We start from the raw sequence: 11,089 nt of genomic DNA, 5'->3' as shown, positions 1-11,089 counted from the left end.
GAAGGGCTGATTGGTCCGAATGTAGTAGCTAATTATCAAGCCAGTGGGCTGAGTTATGCAGTGCTCGAAGAGAGATCTCTCTGTACAAGGTAATCTTTCAGACAAAGCCAGCTACCCATATTCAGGCACACCCTCCAGACAGAGTCAAGCAAAGGGAAGCCCCACTGAGAATGGGAGTCCTCCATCTTGCACGGATCTCGATCTGTAGCATTTCTAAGTGGAACAATTCTTTCTGAGTCCTAAACGACTAAGACATCTTCAGAGTTTAGTATTTCAAATCACTGAGAAAAGCTGCGTTTTAACTGAAACCAACCATAGGAAATGTCCCAAAGAAATCTTATTGTTCTTTTGTTTTGTGGTGAGGTACAGCCTGGAACTCACCTGTGGGTGGGAGGAAATAACAGGAAGCTGTTGAAAGGACTGGTTGAGCGTTCTGAAACTCACAGGCTTCTTTGCTGGCCCCAGAAGCCGTTATGGCATATATATATATTGAACATGAAGACGTCAAAAAAGCCTTCACACTTCAGGAAACCTAGAGTTAGATTCTGCATTCAGTAGGCACACCTCCTTGTGTTGGCACAGGAAGACAGATGCAGATGGCTTCATTCAACTCCCTGCTCAAATTTGTCACTTTGTGTCATAACCCCTAGGTTCTTAAATGTAGCTTCACAATGTGTTAAATGGATTCGCCTAATAATAAATGTAGCTGTACTAGCTGGTTTTGCTCTGGGTTCATTCATGGTGATACAGTTTATTTTAAGGCCAAGAGCAGTCATACACATAAGGGAGCAAGATCTTTTTGGTTTCAGTGGAGGCCAGACATGCATAAGACCAGAGCGAGCACAGCTGTATGGGAAGATGACTATTATAGAGGTGTGCAGATTTCAGGAATACACTTTATAACACAGGAAAGCATGGTACACTATAAGTAAAGTCCTGTTAGCCTGTTACCTCATTATTAAATGCTATTTTCTACAGTTAGGTCATACATAATATCCAATAATATTTATTGTAGCAATAGACAATTCCCCCATAAGAACTGCTAGTGAGCTTACATGTCTATTTAATCATAGTCAAGAACTACCTGGAAAGTACTAAGTGACCATAAAGCACATCCTTGCTAAAATATTAGATTAATTGAGAATAGAGAAAATAGTGACTTAAGGTAGAAATGTCAAAAGAAAATAGTAGTAATTATATATGTCTTGCACACAAGCCTAGTGTATTACATTCAGTAAACAATGTCATATGAAAGAGAAAGTGTGTCCCTTGTCATGGTGACATAGCTGTGTTAGGAAGTTTTACAGAGTAGTTTGTTTCCCAGATCACATTAAACTCGCCACATGACTTGCTCAGTAGAATCTCTCCTCCAGTTAAAAACTGGTTTTTGTCACAAAACTCCATAATTTTTTCCACAACCGATTACCTCTTTTGAGTCTCTCTACTAGTGGAGGACAGTGTTTGCACTTCTATCACATAAAATGTATCAGCATTAGAGGCATGTGAAAAGCAGTTTTGACCTTATATAATTTATCCCTGTATTGGTTGGGGCACACGTGCCTTGGCAAAGGGCACACATATCTATTACTGCATTTTTATCTTGGAACAAAATGCAAGCATAAAATTGGAGGTAAAGGAAAAACAACAAGTCCCCCAAAGTGGAAATTACTTAATATACATAGAGGACCCCTCTTGAGTGGACATGCAGTGAATGACAGAGTTGAAGGACTTCCTGAAGGGTATATTAACAGAGTCATCACAGGAGACCTGGGAATCAGCATTTGCTGGGTCCTTCAGACCAACATCTGAAACCGATTTCAAGTTATGAGAGAAGTTCTAACCACTTTATGTCATTCATAAGGCTCTCCACAAACAAACATGGAAACAAGAAAGAGCACCCTATTCGGTCCTTTCTGCTTCCACCAGCACCTTCCCAGCTCCCCTTTCCATTCTTGTCTGCCTGTTGTCCTTTCAAGTTCTCTGTGGTTCTTGCTTTCCCATGGTCCTCTTTAGTCCTGTTCTCCAGAGATGCCAATAAAAATAAACAGTTCATTTAAAACAAATGCATTTAGGCCCACAGTGCATGGTTAGTGTGTGCCTATTTATTATTAGTTAAAACATACCTGAGGCACTGGATTTTTAAATCCAATTTCAGTAACATGTAGAATAATGGGTTCCACTATGACATTTTCATACATATATATCTTCGTAGACTGCTAATATTTGCCACCCCCCCACATTGGCCTCTCCTGTACCTCACTCTTCTTAGAATACTTTTAGAAGCAAACCCTAACAAAAACAGAGAACTGAAATGCTATTTAGTGTCACTAAATTTATTTATAAATATATGCAATGGTAGACTTAGTGAAGCCCTTGTGAGACTACTCCCATACTTACTGATCCCAGAGTGCAGAAAGAATTAGCTTATCCAGGAAAACTCAAAGTCATAATTAGTCTCGTGAATTATAATAATCTGGTTTCATCCTCCATTTCTTTCTCACGTAGTATTCCCAGTGCAAGTTCCAAATGAAAAATGATGATGAAGTTGAGCATTAATAATGGCATACCTGTGAAATATGAGCATTTTCATAGAGTAAAACTGGAAATCTGTTCCATCTTGGTCCTATATTTTTCAATTAAAAGAAGAATATCATCATATTTTTTCAATTAAAAAAGTCAGTCATAATTTTAAAAATAACTCAAAATAAGAGAATAAGTATTTTCCTCCTACGTAAATATATCTTTTCCTCTTAGTGTAGATATAGATGTAAGTCTATATTTAATTTATTTTTTTTTTAACTTTTAAGTATTTAGGTTTGATAGTTTCCTCAAGCAAACAGAAACAAAAGATCAAGAAAAGTAAAAAGGATGAAATCCAGAAAAAATACAGAAGGAATTCAGGCCAGACATTTTTCATAATTTGACCAACAAATAGTTTGTGATAACTAATTGAGATGATCAATTATTTTAAAGTATGAATATACATAAATTAAGAGAAAAATACAATTTGTTGTCAGCCCTGGAATTTTATAACATTTTGTGAAATAGAAGTATACCTTTGAAAGAGTTATAGTTTGATTAACTGCTAACTTGTAGAAAAAAAAAAAGGCAAAATGCATAGTAATTGTATAGCCAGGTAAAGCCCAAACTTGCATAGCTCCATAGCCCTAAAGTTTAGGAATATCTCATCAACAGAACAATAAATAATTTGCAGTACATTCTAACAATGGCATATTAGTTAGCAATACAAAAGAATATGTTATTGCTTTATACAACATAGAGAACTCTCAGCGTAATTGTATTGAATGAGTTTTCATAACTGTATGAAGAATAAAAGATCAGGAATAAAAGACAGGAATGGCATAAACCATTTTTGTATTGAAGGAAATTCAAATTAATTTGTAATAACAAAAAGTAGATCAGGCAGAGGGTATTGGCAGAAAGCTCTAGGACAAGGGAATTGTGGGTAATATATGCTTATCATCTTGATTGGTAATAGATTCACAGGTGTATACACTCATAAAAATTTAACTTATACAATTAAATATGAACAGTTAATTATATAGTTTCTACCTCAACAAATATGTTCTGTAAATTCAAAATGAGTACACAGAATGAATGCATCAAATAGTTAGAACACATGGAAGCCATTAGCAAGAAAAATCACATAAATAGGTTTTGGTGTTATTTGGGATAGTGGAACCTTTTACAGTTTTGAAGAATTTGGAGGTTCCAAGTATCCTTTTCATTCACTTGCTAATGCTTATGTCTGTGGGTTTAATTTAAATCATTTTCTTATTTTTTATTAAAATCAGCATATTCCTATATGTAAAAAACAATGTATATTTTGATTCTCTTGAAATATTCCAAAATGTGTGACTTAGGTCAACCAGCTAAACCAATGCCCAAATACTGCTAAACAATCATTTGAGACAGAAATAAGCTGAAAGATACTTTCATCTTGAGAAAACGAGATCAATCTACAGAGCCCTTTATAATTATGTTTGTTGTAAAACCATGCAATGGCAAATCCTGGTGGTCAGCATGACACACTTGCAAGAGGGAAGAATGTCCTTCATCTGGTTGTTCATAGACAGGTCTGTGGGTATTTTCCTAACTGCTCATTCATATAGAAAGCCACTGTGGGCAGTACCATCCCTAAGCAAGTGGACTATATAAGACAAGTAGATGAATGCGAGTGAGAGAAGAGACCAGTAAGCGTCACTCTGCTATCGTCTCTGTTGCAGTTTCTGCTTCAAGCTTCTACCTTGGGTCTCAGCATGGCTTCCTTCATTTAGTCACTGTTTTGTGGCAGCAACACAAAGCAAACTAAGACACACATACAAAGATTTTTCTTTTCATTCCCTACCATGGGTATAATTAAAACAGTCAGTCAGTCAGTTTGACAGACAGACAGACACACAGACACAGAGACACACAGACAGATAGACAGACACACAGACAGATAGACAGACAGACAGACAGACAGACAGACAGACAGACAGACAGATAGACAGACACAGAGTGGAAGTTTCCCTGAGGAGTGCTTATAGGCAAATAACAGATATTCTCTGCACATGATTGCCTCAGATATATATCTTGTGAGTAAACCCATTTTAATTGTTTTCAACAAAATTCTGTTTGAATCCACAGTAAGTTATAGAAATATCACACAAAGTCTCTTCTGGAATAGAACAAGACTACCCAAGGCCCATACCAAAGTTCTTTCATGGCTCAGTGTGAAGGACAGAGACGACTCCAGGTCACTGTTTGTTTTTTCTAATTGTATTACAGATAATACTGTGTTTACTTATAATTAAGGTTTTACATGCAGAGCTTGAATTAGATTGGTCCTCATCTTAAGGTAGGGAGAAACTGTGAATTCCAATCAAAATACATGGGGGAAGACTGAAGACAATTTCTTTATATTCATATGTCAGCAAAACAGAACTAACATTCAGTGGATAGCATATTGATGTGTCTAATATTACCCAAAGGACAGATGTTTTCTGCCTTGACACATTATGATTTAAATATATTGATATGATTTTTACAGACATATTCAAAATTGATTAACAGAAACATTTTAAACACTACTTAGAATGAGCTGCTTACTAATTTTTTCATATCCTCTCTCTGTTTTTGGCCAGAGTTGTTGAGCGTGGACATGGGTTTCTAACTGCTCTGGTGCTGAGAGTCAGTGCACACCTGCATTTGAAGCTCCCTGTACACGTAGGACTGTGGTCTCCTCTGCACTTGTTCTTTTTCCAAAATGGAGTTCTGCCAAAAGAAAGACAGAATCAGCTTCTCTCCTATTCCTTTTCACCTTCCCCAGTAGCTGCTTTGCTTTTTGTATTCTTCTTCTCCCTTCTTTTTGATTAGAAATGTGACTTTCTTGGCAAGCTAAAGAACTATAAACCACTGTCTGAGAGCAGGTGTGTATGGAGTGACTCAGGCTCTTATCTGTTTGTTTGCTTGTCTGTTTGTTTATGTTTACAGAAAATCAGATTAATAGACACAGTCAGTGGGTGACGTCTAAATGATCTAGGATATGAGATACTTGTCAACACCAAAAGTTTTAACTTGGAAATGAGGGGAAAATACATTGTCTTTTTAGAAGACATGTGAAAGCATGTTATGGCCAAGACACTCATGTCACATCACCAAGTACTACCCACACACATTCTCCAAACATACAGACTTTTCTTGAGCTCTCACTGATCCACTAGTGTGAAGCCACTTTTTAATTTGCTGTTGTAAGTAATTGCAATGCATTTATTAATTGATGCATGATATAATCATTATTAATTACTCTTAACTTCGCAGCGTTTCATATAATATGCTTCATAGCTCTTTAATATCTAGAAAGATAGAATTCAGAGTAAATCCCAAGGACAATGGACCCACAAAAGCAGTTATGGACTAAATTAAAACAAAGAAATTAAAGTCTCTAGCACTTGAAAAGGAAAAACTAAATAGCTTCTACACTAGTGTTCATTTGCTCGCATCAGGTCTAGTTGCTTTAAATTAGGACAATAAACACAACCTACAATCCTACATTATAAAAGTTATTAATTCATGGATTTACCAATGATAATGACCCTTTTTAAAAAAAATCTGTGTAGATTGTGTTAGAGAAGCTAAATAATTTTATCTGTTGTTTATATTTTTACAAAAATCTAAGATTTGGTAAATTTTCAGTCCTAAAGACTGATTTATATGGAACTGATGTGGAGCAGAAAACAAAGCATTCCTTCAATTACTGAAACAGTAGAATTTGCCAAATTTTATGCATTTGCTTTGTGTAAAATTACATCATTTGCTATGTGCATTATTTGTTGGTCACTAATTATTTTTATAGGGGTTTACTATTCTATCCAAAGACTGCATCGTATTCTCTCTGTCTCTGTCTTTCTGATCCTTGGTAAGACTAACAGCTTGTACAGATTTTGGATTACAATAAGTAAAAGTATAATATAAAGCAATGTGGCCAAAAGAAATATCAAAAACTAAGACAGATAGTTGATTAAGAGATAAAAATGAGTTCTTTACCTTAGACTCCCTTAGAATGAAGCAGATGATGAAAAGCTAAAAGTTAAGTAGAATTCAACATAAATTTTCCCTATCCACTAACTAGCTTATTCAGTTATTGCCATCTGCTGATCAATTACAGTTCAGTTCTATATATACTAATATGGCAAAAATTTTAACATTTTTTCCCTTTTTCTGAGTCTGGCTGGCCCAAGAAGGGTGCTGTCTTGCATATTTTAAGCAACTGTGTGCCTGGTTCATTCAAAACAGTCTGCATAGGATGTGGGCTACAATATAGTTCTAACTACTTGAATGCCAGAGGGAAAAGGATTGCACCAGGCTAGGAAACATCCCATAATTCTGTCTGTAAAAACTTAAAATGAAATAATAAAAGTTTAGAAAATGCAGTGTTCTGCCGAAGCTTACAGGGCCTCTACTGTTGCCACCTCATTTCTGTCAGCAAACTTGGTATCTGCCCTGTGCTTCTTGCTGTTATTCAGCTTCTGACGCTGTATGGATGACTCCTATGAGTCAATTTGCTGCTGTCCATGACCATCCTTACTCTACTCTCAGTTTTGCTGCATCCCAGTCTCTGTTGATCATGGTCTGCCAACTTCACCAAATAGCTTATCTCTTAACACAACTCAGAAAAATAAGAGGATATTTATATTTTATACTTAGTTGAGCAAGTGAGAATCCACTTTGAAATTGTTCAATACAGTGGCCCAGGACTGTGTGGTTCAGAGTTGAGGGAATGGCAAAACCATGAAGGTGTGATACTTCAAAGGGACTGAGGAGAAACTAGACAGGATTTAATGACTATGTGGACTAACAGGACACTTGTGAATCACACTTTATTCTGGCTCAAAAACTGAGGCCTTCCGAGGCCCCGCCCCGAACTGTGACACAGAAGGAAAGGGAGGTTTTCAGTGTTACCCAGTCATAGCTCTTCTGTGAGGCATCTAAATTGTGATGTATCCCGTGTAGCTGGATATTGTCTGTAGCTAATGCAGGAAATCCATGTTTGGGAACAGAATAGCTTAGAGGGGAACAAATGGTCAAGAGAATTAAGTCAAAAAGTTGTATAGGAGAAAATTGAGACTCATCAGATCCACCACAAGAAGCTATTGATGAATGTAACTAATAGAGTTTTAGTGAAGCTAGAATTTAGAGACTATGAGACAAAACTGGAAGGGGACTCAATGGAGAGCTTTGCCCTCATGAAGACAATAATTATATTATATTATTTTTTTATATTTTATCTTATTTCAGAATTAAGAAGCATAAGAATTTACATGTGCTTATAAAAAGGTTAAATAAAAATTTCTACCTCACACATGTGTCCTGTAAATATTATTTCTAAGTATTTGGGTTGAAGTTTTTTCCAGGGGGCCAGTCTCTTAGGCAGGAAGAGAGATGCTCCTAAGAAGAGACAGGCAAAGAGTGAGCACCCCTGTCCCTGGCTCACTCTCCTTCATTCTAAAGGTCAACTTCATGGCCACGCCCAGCTCCAGCTTACCTAAAGTCACAATGACCACTAAGTGACCCAACCACCTCTTGGAGCCCAACATTCTTCTGCTTCCTGGAAGATGAGCAACAAAAGATATTTACAATGCCAAACTGTGGCCCATCAGGAACTAAGAAGTTGACATGGCCTGGTGGGCCAGCAGCAAGGAGATGCAATAAGGGCATGTCTCCAGACAGAGATCACATTCTAAGTGAAATTTTATGAGGACCAGGAATAATAATTTCTGCTATAGGATTCTAATGTATATCAATATAATTATATATAATATAAAATATATTATTATAACTATATTAAATGTATGGTAAATGTTTATCACAATATGAAGTAATGATGAAATAACAGGCACTTCTTATTATCTGAATCTAATACACACCTGAAAGTCTATGGGAGAGCAAATTTTTATATTCAAGGTAGGTAAAGTGGGGCAGGTGAGATACCACAGTGGCTGTAGGCGCTTCTTGCCAAGTCTGATGATCTGAGTTTAGTTCTCTGGACCCATCTGGTGGAAGGAAAGAAATGACTCCAGAAGGTTGTCCTCTGACTCCTGCATGCACGCTGGGTCACACATGTGCCTCCCCCATTCACTATGTAAATAATTAAACATGATAACAATTGAAACTAAACTTTTTGATGGACACTACCACATTTCTGGTACACACAAAATTTATAATCATTGACTATCACAGAACTAGTACTTAAAATGTGGGCTGGAGAGTTGGTAAAGATGCCTGCTGCCAAGTCTCACTGTTGGACTTCAGTCCCTGCAACAGACATGACAAGAAGAACAGAGTCTTCACATTGTCTTCTGCACACACACACACACACACACACACACACACACACACACTTACTCATACAAATGCAATAACACTTATACATACATATGTAAATGTCGTAAGCAATTTTAAAGTTGGGATGAAGATGAATCAATATTATTAGCTCCAGGGGCTACAAAATGGGCCTTTTAACCAACAGTACCAACAAGTGCATGAACAGCAGCATTGGATCCTTGGATGAGTGACCTAAGAGAACAGTATCTGGGGTTTTTTAATATATCTTACTTCTTCTGTGGATAGTACATCCCAATCCTTAAGATAATTTTAATGGTGATAAAAGATTTTGTCTAGGTTTTTCAGTTAATTCTACTTAAAGCACTTAGATATTCTTGTTTCATGACATGCAACACATCTGAGAGTCAGCTCTGTCCCATAGACTATGGATTTCTCCCATTCAATGTACTGCAATGAAATACAAGAAATATTACTACTCCGTTTTATGGCTAAGGCAAACGAGGCTTAATATGATGTCATCCTTCCCAGTTTCAATTCAGTGTCTTTTAAATCCTGTGCTTTTGTTTTGTTTTTTTTTGTTTTTTTATAAAAGTGATTTCCCTCTGGTAATTTTTCAAACTTCAGCTAGTTCACATTTCTATACAACTACATATTTATTTAGTTTAATAAGTGACTTTCCCCTAAGTGTGCATAACTTTAAAAATGATTTAATACAAGCATTGTTCAGAGAATAACTATCATTAATTCTACCATGTAGACATGTTTTCTAACAAATAATTGTAAGTATTGTTTTTATTTTTGCCATAATAATTTTATTTTTCTTCGCATATAGTTTTCTTTATATACAGTGGTATTTTAAAAGAAATCAGGAAGAATTAGGGGCAATGAAGGAAAGGAATGGTACACATATCAGACAACTATCTTTCAAATGCATTGAAAAGACATTTGTGTGGGTGAGAGTGAGGGAAGAGAATGGGGAGATGGATGGTGATTTCTAGACCCTCGTCTTGCCCAAGGAGCACTGGAAACTTAATAACTCTTAGTTCATCTGTCAGCACTATGCTATGCTAATGACGAGATTAAATTGAAGCCACACTGTCTTCAGTGCTGAAGGCTTGCCAGGCGCCACACTAACTGCCTTACTCACTAGCTTATTATGACCCTGCAGCACATTTCCAATTTTCAGAAGAAGGAACATGATCTTTTAAAAATTTACCCGAGTTCAATGTCTGATAACTGGGGAAGAAGGGTGAGGGGTCAAAAGAAGTTTGTCTGTCCATTCAGGCAATGCTGTCAATCAATGCTTGTCCCCTCTTCTCAGTGAAGAAACTCAGGCAAAGTACAGGATAAAGTGCAGAAACAGGAGTCAGAGCAGGGGCAGAAGGGACCATTGGCAGGCTCTGGTATGAAACGCCTTCTCAGGGTTTCGACTGTCAGATCCCCCTTTGCCTTTTTGTTTCTTTGAAGTTGTAAGTGGCATTTGACCTCTGGAATGTGGTTAAACACCATATGGAATATGATATATCTATATCTATATATCATATATATATATATACATATCTATATCTATATATCATATACATATACATATATACACACACATATATATGTATATATGTGTATATATATATATATATATATATATATATATATATATATATATATATAGAGAGAGAGAGAGAGAGAGAGAGAGAGAGAGAGAGATCGATTCAGAAAATTCTACTGGAAAATTAGTTTGATGAGAGTTGCATAACATTGGTATATGGCCAAAATACAGTAACCCCATGCTTTGCCAAATGGTGATCAAATAATATTTATTTTCTTGTAATCTTAACAACAAGGAGATTGATGGGATGCTATGGAAGTTCTCTAGTGAACTGTTTCTTTTTTTTTTAATTATTTTATTAGATGTTTTCTTTATTTACATTTCAAATGGTATTTCAAATGGCCCCCATACCCTCCCACCGCCCTACTCCCCTGCCCACTCACTCCCACTTCTTGGCCCTAGCATTCCCCTCTATGGAGCATATAAACTTTGCAAGACCAAGGGACCTCTCTTCCCAATGATGGCTGACTAGGCCATCTTCTGCTACATATGCAGCTAGAGACACGAGTTCTGGGGGTACTGGTTAGTTCATATTGTTGTTCCACCTACAGGGTTGCAGCCTCCTTCAGCTCCTTGGGTATTTTCTATAGATCCTCCATTGGGGGCCCTGTGTTCCATCCATTAGCTGACTGT

The 11,089-nt window shown here is 36.7% G+C and overlaps 1 long non-coding RNA gene across 1 annotated transcript in view; it reads left to right on the top strand.

Annotated features, from left to right (window-relative positions):
• Positions 1-11,089, top strand: part of LOC110329206 — a 47,175-nt gene that overhangs the window by 12,108 nt on the left and 23,978 nt on the right. The gene's annotated exons all lie outside the window — the stretch shown is intronic.

This window comes from Mus pahari, chromosome 11 (assembly GCF_900095145.1).
Source record: "Mus pahari chromosome 11, PAHARI_EIJ_v1.1, whole genome shotgun sequence".
Classification (NCBI taxonomy): domain Eukaryota; kingdom Metazoa; phylum Chordata; class Mammalia; order Rodentia; family Muridae; genus Mus; species Mus pahari.
The sequence above is the reverse complement of the archived record's forward strand: the minus strand, read 5'-3'. Positions and strand labels throughout refer to the sequence as shown.